Source organism: Anser cygnoides, chromosome 5 (assembly GCF_040182565.1).
Source record: "Anser cygnoides isolate HZ-2024a breed goose chromosome 5, Taihu_goose_T2T_genome, whole genome shotgun sequence".
Classification (NCBI taxonomy): domain Eukaryota; kingdom Metazoa; phylum Chordata; class Aves; order Anseriformes; family Anatidae; genus Anser; species Anser cygnoides.
Genome location: NC_089877.1, coordinates 7,158,985 through 7,173,380, shown reverse-complemented (window position 1 = coordinate 7,173,380; position 14,396 = coordinate 7,158,985). Strand labels below are relative to the sequence as shown.

Below are 14,396 nucleotides of genomic sequence, written 5' to 3'. Positions count from 1 at the left end.
CCACTTAAAAATAGTCATTTGAGCTTTTCTAAGCATGTTAAAACAAGCAGGACAGGCAAAGAAAGAATGCTGGACAAATTTAGGCCAAATACTTAACCAGCATGAACTTCTGATCGCTTTTCCTCTTCACCTTGGGACTGTATGGCCATTATGCTCCATTGGAAAATACTTTAATACCTGTTAGAAATTACTCTGGTGAAAGTGCTCTGACCTCCTGATATACCTGAAAAAAGCAATGTGGAGGAGGGGGTAAAAAAGGCTACGTATAGCCAGGTTTCATATCACAATCGGAAAGAATATCTTAATATCTTTCTGCCTTTTCAAGGTTCTTTTTTCTGACTGCATCCTGCTGTGTTATCACTGAGAAGTTATCAGTTACTGCCTGTCATATATTTTAGAAATGTCTTTAATTTTGAGTGTCTAAACTTGTGACTTCATCTATTACCATTAGTTTACAACATGTATTTTATTTTGAGATTTTTATTGTATATCAATATTGTAACAACCTAGGCTCAGATTATTAGCTAGGTAAATCTGTTGACAATTCAAGTTATTTCTCCTGTATTTGAATTTTACTGTCATTCAGATAGAACTATGTTGTGACTATGGGACTTGTAAAAGAATAAATGTTCTGTAAGTAGGCACAGTCCAAGAATGTTGTTTGCTGGAAGTAAAGCTTACGAAAGAAAAGACATCTTGCATTCAGGGAGAGGCTTCTGGGCTGTAGAAAAACTGGAGAATTTTTCACTTGTATGTCTTGATTTCATAGGGACTACAAATGAGATACAGAATGTGTTTTAAATATCCAGCCAAATAATGGATTTGTTCTCATTTCCTCTTCTGAAACCTGCCCAAAAACCCTGGAAAGGGATAAATACATGAAGAATGATGGCTGTATCATATCATGTAATATATGTTATATTTTAAATAGCTTGTTAACAGAGACCACAGAGCCATTTACATCTGGAATAATTTTTAATATTAGCACTATGTTTATGGCAGACACCCTGATCTCCAGTTCTGTGTGAACACTGTTTCTCATCTGTGTAGCTGTGCTGGACTGTGATTCTTTAGGAACAGTTCCCTTGATTTCTTGTTTTTCAGCCCTGGTGTATGACTACTTCTGTCTGAATTTCTTCTGCAGTTGTTTGAGAGAGGAGGCAGAATAAAGCCAAAATAATTGTGACTACCCTGTTCTGTCCACAGCAGTTCTGGTTTGAGAGCCCCCTTGGCTACCAGTGCCACTGCCTAGAAATTTCTTCTTGCAGCTGCTCAGCTTTGGCAGGAATCTGCCAAAATCTCTTTGCTTGGGTGCTGCATGTCTCTTGGGAATAGGGTATACCTAATTCTGTCAGGTAAAAGACTTCCTTGCTAATAATGGGAACACATCTCAGAGCTGACAGTGTTACCTCTCATCCCATCAGACTCACTAATTAAGCTCCACTGTGTCAGATCTGCAGTGGCTGTTAAGTGGATTCTCTAACTCTTATTATCAGTGCTTCTATGACAGCTCAGGCAACTTCAGTAACATCTCTAAAACATCTCATGTTTTTCATCTCTAGGGTATTTCATACTTTCAGCAAAAACTATGAAATTATTAACCAAGTTTTCTTACTGAGATTATAACCAATTTACCAACATTGGTAAATATCTTTTCTGTTTTTGGAACAAGTATGAATAGAGTTAATAAATGATTTAATAATTTACTCTAAAACCCAATTTAATCTAACTGCTTTTTGAAAAATAAAACTAACACGAGCATCTTAACAGCTAAAGATGGTATTCTTTTACTAAAGCTGAGTTAGTTGAATGATATTTTCTGATGTGAGCCTTTGAATCTCTGAATTTTATAAAAATACCCATGAGATGACATAACAACTTGAACAAATGGAATTTAGGTTGACAATTTGAATTGCTGACTGCTATATTTAGCAGAGCTTTCAAGCTTGCAGTGCCATCCAGAAAGGTCAGCCACTTTTCACAGATTTTATAGTTATAAAACTAGCTGCAATTTTTAATAGTCAAGACATTTTATAAAACTAAAGATATGCTAAAATAGAGATGATCTAAATATAGCAATTTGCTGCATATAAAATGCGTAGCAGGAACTTGGAATGAATATAGTGTGCTCACAGCTCTCTTGCCCTTTACTGTCGTATTTTTACCCGCACATGACTGCCAGTGTTGCTGTTTCCAGCAGAAGCAGGTAACTGTTGTAGGGCTCTTAATATATATTGTGTACATAGTCTTTCTAATTTTTCTTTTTAAACACTTACATCATCTTTAGTCCAGGTCTAGAAGTAAGGGGAGAGGATCCATTCTGCCAAAATCTTTTTTTTTTTTTTTTTAAAATCTTTTTGATTGAAACCAAACTAAACCAAACACTGGAAGTTTCAGCAGTCCACTGAAATCAAGAGCTTAAGACTAAAATTCTTTCAGTTTTCAGTTTTATAACTCATCAATTCTGATGCTTGAGATAACAGCAATAGGCAGATTTTACATCAGAGAGAAATAATTGGGACTCAAAGGAAAAATTGCATTAAAAGGAACTCTTGCATTGGTTTGTAGCTAGGTTATTTATTTCCGTTTTTTGGCAAATTTGTAGCACATGCAATACAGATCCAGGTATTGGTAAACTGATAATGCGGTCTGGTCAAAGCTTAGAGACCATGAAGTTTTTGCTGTAGAACTTGTGTGTAGACTGTCTGCTGCCCTGTTGTTTGGATCTGAGAAAAAGCAAGTCCTTTGCTGCTGTTCTCAGGTAAACCCATTGATCCTGTAACTGTACTTCCAGAAGTAATTTCTGACCAATCCATGTTGTGCAGCTTCTCCGTGTTTTCATTTTATTCAGGAAACATTTGATTTTTGTCTGCCTAAAATTCTGATAATAGTCATTCTGTCAACCTGTATTATGATCTTTGAGAGTTTCCTTAGAGAGGTCATAAACAAATAAAGTATTCAGGACTAAAACACTACGTTTGGGATTGGAAGAATGCATACAGGCTAGCTTCTGTTATAACCACCATGGGGTAAGGGTAGAAAAAGAGTAGCCAAAATCCTAAATTTCGGTTGGAGGGATTATTTCCATGAACAAAAGAAAGAGTGCTGCTGGCTTTCTCCATGTAATTATATATTGCTTCAGCCTTACCAAAGATGCTATTGTCCTCTTCCAGCTGACTTCACGACCTGTCTTCAAAATGCTTTGATGTGGAGATCCAACTCCTACCGCAGTAAATATTTATTCAAAGTGTGGCTATTCCAGTGAAAGATTAGAGAAATCACACTAAAATAGCTAAGTACGATGTGAGAGCCTGTCTCCAGATCTTAAGTGAGGATATTGAACTTGCATCCCAGCTGAATACTGTAGCTCATGGGCTCTTGATCAAAGTCTTACTTCCCCTTGGTTCTGAACAGAACTGTCACTGCAGATCTGAGGAAAGCATCAGACAAATTCATTTTGCCAAAATACCTTTATTTTCAATTAAAAAAAACCACACATGAATTGCAGCAGTGTGCAAGGAGTTGTTTTCAGATACCCAACTGAAGCATATTTTCTGCAAAATAAAAGCGTTAACCAGCAGCTATGATGAGCAAAAGAGGGCATGTGTCTTCTAAACTAGTTCACAGATGGAGCCATGTTACCTTGCTGGCTCGTGGCAGCAGCAACTATCAATTACTGTGCAGATATTTTACTCAGTCTTCACAGAACTTAGCAAACAGGACTATTCCAATTAATAAATAAATAATATGAAAATAAAAAACTTGCTCCAAAAGCAGACCTCACCAAGCACAGCTGATGGTGGCATGACGGAAAAGGTGCTACTCATGATTAGCTATTCTAAAGTGCTTGTTCTCCTGCTGTAACACCAGCAGGTTCCTTGATGTGCTAGGGGAAGTTCAAGCACGATAATTTAGGGAAGATTCTGCAGTGTAGTATTGTCTTTTCTGGATTTGGACCAGTAAAAATTTACTACATAATAGGCTGTAAAACTAGTAGGGAATTCTCATTTTGCACATTTATTCAGAACACATTTTTAATCCAGTGTAGTTATCAACTTCAAATCTTACTACAAGAAGTAAGAAATGATTGATGGTGCAAGAAAACACGAAGACTTTCTTTCCAGAAGATGTGTTGTTACACATGTTGGCATGTGTTCTGACACTGAGTGATGAGTTGAAAACATTGTTGGGCATAAAGAAGCAAGGCGGAGTAAAGAGGAAGCCTTTACATTTGCATAATGTAGTACTATAACAGCTAACACTGAGGAGGCCTGTCTTTTCTGACTGAAAAACTGTCATGATGTCGTGACAAGACTAAGTAGAAGTTTAATTATCAAACTTAATTCTAAAACCACAGCTTGTTTTGTCTGTTTCTTTTAGCTCACAAGATTTAAGGGGTCTTATTTAGGCCTGGATCCAAGGTGGACTGTTAAAAATAAGCAGCAAATAGAAAGCACATTTTAAATCTAATGTTCTGTGGCACATTATATCTTCCTTACTGTCTCTCTAATATCAAGCTGTGCATCAGTGAAAACTGGCACTGTTTGGAAGCTGTTCCTGCTTCCACTGGAGCTAAAGACAAATTTCTTTCTTAATGGAAATGAAACTTGATCTTTTCATCGAGTATTTTATTTTCATATTAAGATTGCAGCTTTTTCTGTTCATTCTTCTCTAGCTATCAATTTCACTCTTGGCTCCAAAATTGCATGAGCTAAAGGAACCATATGTTTGAGATTATATTTTAGGAAAACCTTTCTGATTTGTCAAAATGCCTTTGAACTATGTTTCTGGCGTATTCCTTGGTAAATATTTGAAATGAGCTCCTTGTATGCCAATGAATTGAAGGATTTCATTTTATTGTGGAATACATGAATTTTTAAAAATAATTTACGACAAAGCGGCATAGTTAGAGGTTTATTAGGATTTAATTTAACGCTTTAAAAGTAAGCAACAGGAATGGTGCAGTAAAATGCTTTTAATTCAACGTGTAGCTTAGGGTATATCAGCCAGCCTGTGTACCCTTACCTTAAAAATGGATCAGCTCAAATACTGACAGCAGTTTAGTTCTGTAAGCTTGTCTGCTTAGCTTGGTATGACAGTGGTGGGTTTTTGTTTGTTTGGTTTTCTCATTCTTCTCCCAAATTTTAGCAGCCTTGAGGATCTCTGTAGTGTATAGCCTTGCAGAGTACACACATAAAAACAGGATTTTGAGGGGGGCGTACCCAAGCCACAAGAAGGCAAGTTTCTGCAGTAATCCAGAACTATTTGAAGTACATATGGTGTGATGTGTGATTTAAATAAGGAAGAGGATTTTTTTTTTCATCTTCATTCCTTTAAGAAATACTTCGTTTTTGAGAAGCAAAAATCTCTCTTTGCTAAAACAGTAAGGTGTACAGAAATATCTGGTCAGGAAATAGCGCATGTAAATTATGAAAACAGTTGGAGCTGTAGGAATTGTATCCATCTAAAACATAACATCGTGCAGGAGCTATCCCTATCACCTGAGAAATGTCCCACAGAAGTAGCATGAGATTTTAACTTGCAGCATGCTCAGTAACTAGGACAGTGATTTAAATACAAAGATTTATACTACAAAATTGTCTGTATATTGTCAGAAAAGCCTCCAACAATTTAAGATGTCTTAGTTTGTGGCAGTAATCCAGGAAACAGGTCTTCAGCTTCGTGAAAGAACTACAAACTTTCATTAGGAAGTACTTAAGCAGTTGCCTGTCATCTTGCCCTTCTCCATCTTTCCTCAAATGCTTGTTTCTTTTAATTACAGCTGGATTGACTGTGTCCTGCATCAAAAGACTAAGCTGTTCCTGAGGCAACAAGGTAGGCTGGGAAATCAATAGTTAGGAAAATGTTTTGGGAGAGAGCTAGAAAATTGATGGAAGAATTTAGGACTGTAATTCATTTGCATAAGATGTACTCATAACTGCAGTTTTGATGATAGTATTTTCCTGCAGTCCCATTGTTTGAATCAGACAAAATCAAAGGTATTATTCCGAATCCATGCAAAACTAGATTTACTAAGCAGGAATTGACTTTTTTCCTAGAGACAAGCATAATAACATTCTAAACATTAAAATAGTTTTCCTTTCTCAATTTTAGAATTGGATGGTTGGCATACTTTCAAAGGCTAGATTTGCCATAATCATTTGTCCGGCTTGCCTACACATAAATTGCCCTTACTGTGGCCTGTTCCTTAATGTGTTTCTGCACAGGCTTGAATTCTGGAAAACACTGGGGTTTTGAAATACTGGAGAAAGATCCAAGACTCTCACAGGATTCTCTGAACTAATTACATCCACTTACGTTCCTTGCTGCCTTCTGCTAAAATAAAACAAACTGCTACTAGTAATTTCTACCTGTCCCAAGCCAGGCTCTTGCTACAGTGCAAGGCCGAGGGCATTACGTTCAGCAGTGCATTTGGATAGAGCTCAGTCCCTCCCTTCTGCCTGTCTGTTCTTCCCAGCCAGTCACAGCTACTATAAACCTCTCCAACTCCTCTAGGTCCTGAATACAGTATGTCACTGAGGAGAGGCAGTGGAATTCAAAGCAATCAGCTAGGTAGCATCCAAAACCACATTCCTGATTTAAGTACTGCTTACAAGCGTATATCCCTTTCCTGCCTCCAAGCAGAGTTTTTGCCAGTAATTATTGTTTTACAGTGGAAAGCAAACAGTATCTTCCTTCCTCTTCAAACTGTAAAATACTACCACTTACCCTGAAGACAGTAAGATCTTTCTTTTTGGTCCAGTATTTCTTCTACAGGTTATTTTGCTTAGAAAGCTGTAGGCTGAATTCAGATTATAAGGGAGGACACAAAAGTGTGCAAATGTATGTTTTAGAGAAAGCTAGGAATAAACAGCTTGTCTAGCAAAGCAAATAAGCATGTTTTTCACATTTACAGTTTCAGGATAGGATATGGTTATGGAGAAATATATTACAAATTTATTTCCCGAACAGAACATGAGAAAGAAAAAGGCTTCATTAAAAAGTAGCAACTAGTAAGAGATACCTGTTCTTAAAAACAGTCTACAAACATACCTATCACTTGTTTTTGTGAATGCTAAGAACAAATAGTTCAAACTCAGGTAGCTCAGGCAGTTGGAATAATTGCCTGAATTTTTAAGTGCATTTATAATCTTCAATAAATTCCCAAAGCCTTTGAGATTTTCCCAACACTGGGAAAAAACACTGTTCCAAATTAGAGCTTCTAAGAAAATGGTATGCTGCCAGGACTTCACACAGGAAAATAACTAGCCCCGGAATTGAAACAGATCTTTTTTTAAACAGGCCTAAAAATCTGAACAAACTGTGCTCATTCACTTTGTGAAGACCCACCCTTATGACCCAAGCAGGCTCTGCCAGCCATATGCTGATTGATATTATGCAAGTGCTGTATGTGCTCTCATTTGATGGCTTGAATGCCTTCAGCTGTGTTTAAGATTTATCTGACGCTGAAAATAGAGAGCAAATTTGTCTTCTGCTGGCAGAAGTGCTGCAGTTGCTTTTGAAACAACATTAATCCTGAGGAGAGACTACCCAGCTGAGAGCATTTATAAAGCTATCTTTCAAAGATATGCCTTTAGTTATGAGAGAGGTTGAAGACTGAGACCTACAGAATCTTTAGCATGCAAAGCCTTCAGACAAGAGCAGGTGAGATGACATGTAAGAGAGTTTGAATGTTAAGAGAGAAAGACATGTACCCTGATAAGAGTTAAGTTTTCTAGCCAGAATGGAAAGAAGAGTAGCTGTTCAACTGAAAATGAAGCAAGTGTTTTTTCATTCACTACATATGCTTCCCATATATTAAATGTTCAGAATTCTTCATTTCAAAGGCAGAATATGAATCATGCTGAACTACTGTTCTACAGCTTTTCTGAATGCCGTAGATGTTAAACACAATGAGTGGAAGGGAGAGAATGTGCTCAGTCCAGAAGGGTGTAAGACAAACCTCATACTCGTATGGCAAGTGGAATCCTCAGCAAGTGAAGTGCTTTGCAGCAGGAAAACTTAACTAACATTGAGCTCCGAGTTGTATAATGAATCTGTAAATGGTATCTAGATCAAACAGTTTAAAATGAACTTGCACATCTCATTATACTTATGTAACTCATCCTGTATGTAGTATAGTAGTATTTGTAGAAGCTGTCTGATGGCATTCATTAAGAAATGCAGATTTTATGAAGTACTCAAAATAATCTTTTTGTTTATGTTTTTTTTTTTTTCTTTTTTCTTCCAGCTCCCTTCTAGTTCCTAAAGTTAGCTTTTCACATATAGGCCATAAGATGTTTTTTTGCCATCTTGATTCTGTAATCAGTCATTTTTAATTATCATTGACTGGAAAGAAAAGAATGAAAACACAGTTTAAAATCCTTAACAGATTATTCAAAGATGAAGCACACTTCAACACACTTGAATGAAATTGGATTTGAAGAACATTGGCACATTTTCCCAGAAGTTTTTGGGGCACATTTGAATTTTGAGAGATGCCTAATATTAAGAGAAAGAGAGATCAGAAGCATATGAGAATAATCTCCCTGTATGCAATATGAAAGTCATTAGTAATATTGAACTTTATTAGCTTACCTCAATAGAATCACATTTTAAGCAGTCGTCTTTGCCAGGCTGTCCCCAAAACACTTTATATTTTTTGTCTGTTTCCTAGGTGATACTCCCTCCTAATCTTGCCTACAAAGCTATCACCTACAATATGAATTTGGAGTCTTGTAACTGTTTACTGTCATTCCTCATGCAGATACTATTAAGAATGCTATTTATGGTTTAGCTTTGATTATCTAGCATGTGAAAAGTCTCAGCTAAACTGCAGAAAACTACTTTTCTCACAGGGAGTTACACCAATGTAAATGACAGAGCTTCTCATTTAGAAGTAAGCTTGTACAGAAGAAGCTTTGATGAAATTTGCAAAGCATATAAACTGCTAATAATCAACAAATAATTAACAACATCCTCCCCTTTGTGCAAAGTGGGAGACATTTCCTTTAACACTGCTGTGGCAGCTTCCTGTTTCAGTGGAACAGTTAAAGGAAAAATCTACATAGTTACTTATCTTAATACTGCCTGGCTATGCAAGAAAACTCTCTCTTATAATATAAACATGTTTGAATTTGAGAATATCAGTACTTATTTTAAATGCAATTTTAAGTTCTGTTTTTATACTTCTTTTTTCAGTTTTTGGTTATTTTCAGTTAGTTTGCTTTGAAATTACAGTTGACAAGAAAGATGCAGCAAAGCTCAAATAAGCAGGAGGTGATTTTATATCTTGGTGCATTCAGGGCAAGTCAAAAAAAAAAAAAAGCGGAATAGATGCAGCTTACTTCCAAGCAAAAATAATAAAGTGTTAGGAAATTTTGTTCCCTCTAAATCTGATTGTGTAATCCTGCAGAGATTCAGCTGTATGCTGGCCTTGACAAACATATCATCCAAACTTCCATAGACTAATGCTGAAATGAAATGTTTTAGGTTGACTTTTTTTCAAATAAATTGCAGTAGGTAGCTAATGGCAGCTATGAGCCCCCCATGGTCATGAGATAGTTCCCTACAGTGGAACAGGGTATGTCTGAAATGCGTTACTCCTTGTGCTTTCCACTGGCATATTGACTCCTACGTGTTTGTTTAAAAACAGCGTGTATTAGAATAGCTTCACAGAAATTGTGACTAGTATTATTAGTAATGTCAGAAAAAGAAGGGTAAAAGTATACAGAGTTGACACTTCCAGTATACTGTAAACCCTGCAAATAGTCATAAGTTGCTGAAGTCCTAGTATTAGTGAAAAACAATAAGAAAGATATAAGAATACAGTTACGAGTTGTAAACAAAACAAAAAAAACCTCCCAACTAAACACATATTCGGAGATTATATATGAATCCAAAATGAGTAAGAGTCATGCTCTGATCTCTGTTTACAACAGTGATGTTGAAGAACAGCACCGATGGGTCGTGAAGTGTAACCTGTCAGTGTTATCTCTGCCACTGAAGTCATCAGGCTTCCTAGGAAGTAGAAATCTCCGAAGTCAGGTAGGAGATAACAAATAAACATGATTTTTCCTCTGCTGCGTCTCCTTCATAACAAGTAACTTCATAAGTGCCAAAAGTAGGGAGCTGTTTTCCTTTCTGTGCATGTTTTCTGTCTGTTTATATGCTTCACCTGAAGTTTTTTCTCTGGTTGTGGCATAAGTTGTATTTCCTGGAAATACTCTACAGTTTAACAAAGCACATGTATACTCCGAAGCTTTTTTCTCAGTGGGATACGTAATGTGATTACATAAAGATCTCTCTCCTCTTCCCATCTGTTTAGTGTCACAAAACATGTGGGAACATAATATCTTTGAGGCCATATCCCTCTGTCAAATTTTGTTAAAACTGAGTAATGTGTTCCAAAGCTATTGGAAGAGATAAACAGCATGAAGTTATAATCCTCACTTCCTTAGGATTGGGGGGTGGGGGAGGATGTCAAGGTAATGTTCCATATCTCTCAGAAAAACAATTTAACATCATTATAAAATTTCATTGGTCAGTTTATGGTATCTGAATTACATTATCACTGGTTTTGTGTTGCCGGGCTTTCATTTAGAAGGAATAATGTAATATTTGCTACTTGGACTTCATAAGCTGTGTTTTTCAGATGCTGTTGGTAATGCACTGTACTGCTCTTGTCACATTATTGGAATCAGGGGAAAAAAAGGAAACTTCAAACAAAACATTGATTAATACTGAACACTAGTGTTACTATGCTGGTCTGTGATGGTTAACTGGAGATGCCACCATAAGCAGTGAATATTTTTAGAAATGATTCTACTTTGGAAATGGATTTTTTCACATGGCACCATGCATTCATATCCTCACTGAGTGACTGATACTGAAAACTGAACTTAAAAAATACTGTTATATTCCTAAATAAGCAGCACAGCAACTTCATTTTGAATTTACAGTCAAGGTGGATTCTCTCATACTTACATGTTAACATAAATAAGCTGAATTTTTTTTAGAACTGGAAGGAGAAGAAGGACAATAAGCAAGGGATAGAGGTTGCTTAGAGTTTGCTAGGTAAACAAGAGCCTGTATACACACTAGAATTGCCTCTAATTGTAAGCCTGAACAGAACCTGGTTTACTAAAATGCTAGGTAAGCCAAGAATAAAACAACATGTTTTTTAATCCATCAGCAGTTTGTAAGAATAACCTCCTCAGGGTTTTGCTTTGAAGGAGGGAAAAGGACACGCGCGGGTTCACCTGATATGCAGTGTTAAGCATTTGGTCATACATAGTGTAAGAAGAGTTTCTGTTCCAAAAGGCTCTTGGAAATATCTCCCGGAGTTGCACTTATTTTCAGATATGTGTCCGTGATGTGGAACTGAACTGTTCTTCCATGCTATGTCATTCATTCATCTTACATTCAGGCTGATACTATTTACTGCTTGGGGCCCAGTTCTGCAAACATTTCTCATCTAATGTAGCATTTCTGGTTTCAGTGGGACTATGCACGTGATGGCTAGTGTTGCCAGAAATTTGTCTCTGGGGCAGGTGAACACTGCTTCTAATTAAGGTTGAAAACTGCTTATTGAGGAAAAAAAACATTGCTTGGGGCTGTTCACCCCCCTCCCCCCCCGATACCCCCGATAAAATATTATACCTGACAATGCAGTCAGTGAGGGGAATCACTCAGAATAGATTCAAAATATGAATTTTCTCTATTAATTGTTTTTGAAAGTCTCTTTAGTAATAATAAATTTTGTTTTGAAACTGAAATTTATAAATATCTTGCCCATTAAGAAATTTTCACACCATGCAAATGAGTTAGCTACTGGGAAAATGAATACATGATGACCATGAGCTAGCACCGTGCCCTTATGGCCAAGAGGGCCGATGGCATCCTGGGGTGTATTAGAAGGGCTGTGGTTAGTAGGTCAAGAGAGGTTCTCCTCCCCTTCTACTCTGCCCTGGTGAGCCTACGTCTAGAATATTGCATCCAGTTCTGGGCCCCTCAATTCAAGAAGGACACGGAACTGCTTGAGAGAGTCCAGCGCAGAGGCACAAGGATGGTTAAGGGAGTGCAGCATCTCTCTTACGAGGAAAGGCTGAGGGAGCTGGGTCTCTTTGTTCTGGAGAAGAGGAGACTGTGGGGTGACCTTATTAACATTTATAAATATGTAAAGGAAGAGTGTCAGGAGGATGGAGCCAGGTTCTTCTTGGTGACACCCAATGATAGTATAAGGGGCAATGGGTGTGAGCTGGAACATAGGAGGTTCTGCTTAAATATGAGACAAAACGTTTTTACGGTGAGGGTAACAGAGCACTGGAACAGGCTGCTCAGGGGGGTTGTGGAGTTTCCTTTTCTGGAGACTTTCAAAACCTGCCTGGATGTGTTCCCGCGTGACATGATTTAGGCGTTCCTGCTCCGGCAGGGGATTGAACTAGATGATCTTTCAAGGTCCCTTCCAATCTCTAATATTCTGTAATTCTGTGAAGATAGTTTAAGAAATGCCATCAGTATTCCATTAAATACATTTTCCAGCTTTCACAATATTGGTTTAATTTGGTGTAGTTTGGTGACGCTGTGTCTCAGTACTACTAACTTCGTGGTGATAATATCTGTTTTCCATCAAAATACTACAGTCTCTTTCTTATTATTGCTTTGTAATTCAGCCTTTGAATAACTTCCCTTTTCTGTCCTTGTTCAAGCTACCACAAAGGGGTTCACAAAACTAAATGAGGTGCTTGATAAAGTCACACATTAGATTGTTACTCACTGAGTTGCACACAGTAGAGGTTTCTTTTTGACCATGAACTCTAAGTGATGCATAGCTGCTTTGCGATGTTAATGGGTTATCCAACTTTGCTTTACATTGCTGGAAATGATCCATTGCTCTCTTGCAGGGGTGGAAATGTTTTGCCAGATACAATTTTCCTATTTTTACTAAGGAAATAACAATTGCTTTTTAACAATGCAAATGAAGATCATCAGCATAATGACAGTCCTCTCAATATTTGACAAATTACATGTGTTTGACTTTTTACAATTATAATGAAAGTGTTAGTAGAGCTAATAACACTAAACAATAGTCCTCTCCATATTTCCATCCAAAAAAAAAACCTATCGAAACCTCAAGTATTTCACAGATTTTCCTCGTGGATCTTACATTTCCTAAACATAATAATTAAGAAAGGGGAAAAAAGAAAATAAAAGAAAAAATATGTCTTTCATTGTATGCCTTTGTATGCCTTTGCCTCTTTCATTGTGTGAGTTCTGTGAAAGATGGCTAAATGGTCTTGGCAGTTCTTTTTGAAACTTTAATTTTGTGAACTACTGTGGCTCAGTATCAGCCATCAGATATATAAAAGTTCAGTTTTAGAAAAGACTTCATTGTAAGGTGTTTCTCCTTCAAAGAACACACTGGAAGCATATAGTGAGTTTTAAAACTGATTGCTACGTGTTCACAGGATCTCTGGACTGAGGACTGATGACCTGTACATTTTAGTTTATCATATTTCATGTACTTAAGGGACAAATCATTTCCAATAGCCAAGCTGTCCTCCGTGTAATTAAAGAATGAATTCTTGATGAATATTAAAAAATGAAAACCTAAAACCTCACGCTAAAGTCACAGTTACTGAACATTGTATCTAAGAAAATAGTGGTACTTCAGCCGTTGATACAAATTTACTGGTATTTCTATTTAAAAATTAAAAGTGTGCTAGTCCTTTTTTGGAGGATTATCTGGGGTTTGTGCTTTCCTACATTAGCTGCTTATATGTGCATGGAAATATTCTCAGTGACTTAAAACACTTTTGGTATAATAAACCCTTTTCTTCTTCATGTGACTGCACTGTTTCTCTTAACCATTTTATTTTTAGGACAGTTCAAGCATAAGTATAGTGTTGCGTTTTGTAATAGCTAATGCTAGTTGTTATTCTGGCTCTTCTGTTTATTTTGTGACTTCCAGAACAGAACTCCCAGTTTGTAGGAGCTTTTGCTCAAAAACCTTTCAGTCTTTGCTACAGGGCATATAAAATTTTTCTAGGTGGTCACAGATTTTGTTTTAACTTCGTTTTTGTACTTGGCTGTTCTTTGGAACATATTCTCAAACTTTGCCTTACTTTTTTGAGTTCTCTGCCCTTAACAAAACTTCATGATGATCCCACGGGATTTTTAAACCCAAGAACAAGTGGACTTTTTGCTGGTACTTTTAAATTGTATTGCCTCCAGTGAGTTTGCCTCTTATAGTATTGGCATATACTCTAGTGAGGATAATTTACCTCTGCATGTTCTTTTTCTTTCTTATTTATCATCTGCAGTCTCTGACTTTTCTAATCACTAATCAGAGTTTTCACAGGTTTTGTTAATGTCTAGGCTTTTATACAACTGTT

General features: G+C 36.9%; 1 protein-coding gene across 3 annotated transcripts in view; it reads left to right on the top strand.

Annotated features, from left to right (window-relative positions):
• LOC125179843 (serine/arginine repetitive matrix protein 3-like) overlaps positions 1–14,396 on the top strand; it is a 141,501-nt gene that overhangs the window by 95,665 nt on the left and 31,440 nt on the right. For all 3 annotated transcript variants that reach the window (XM_066997919.1, XM_066997916.1, XM_066997917.1), the window contains exons 8-9: positions 5,783–5,835; positions 9,942–10,047. The gene's annotated coding sequence lies outside the window, so the exon portion shown is untranslated. The remainder of the gene's footprint in view (positions 1–5,782; positions 5,836–9,941; positions 10,048–14,396) is intronic.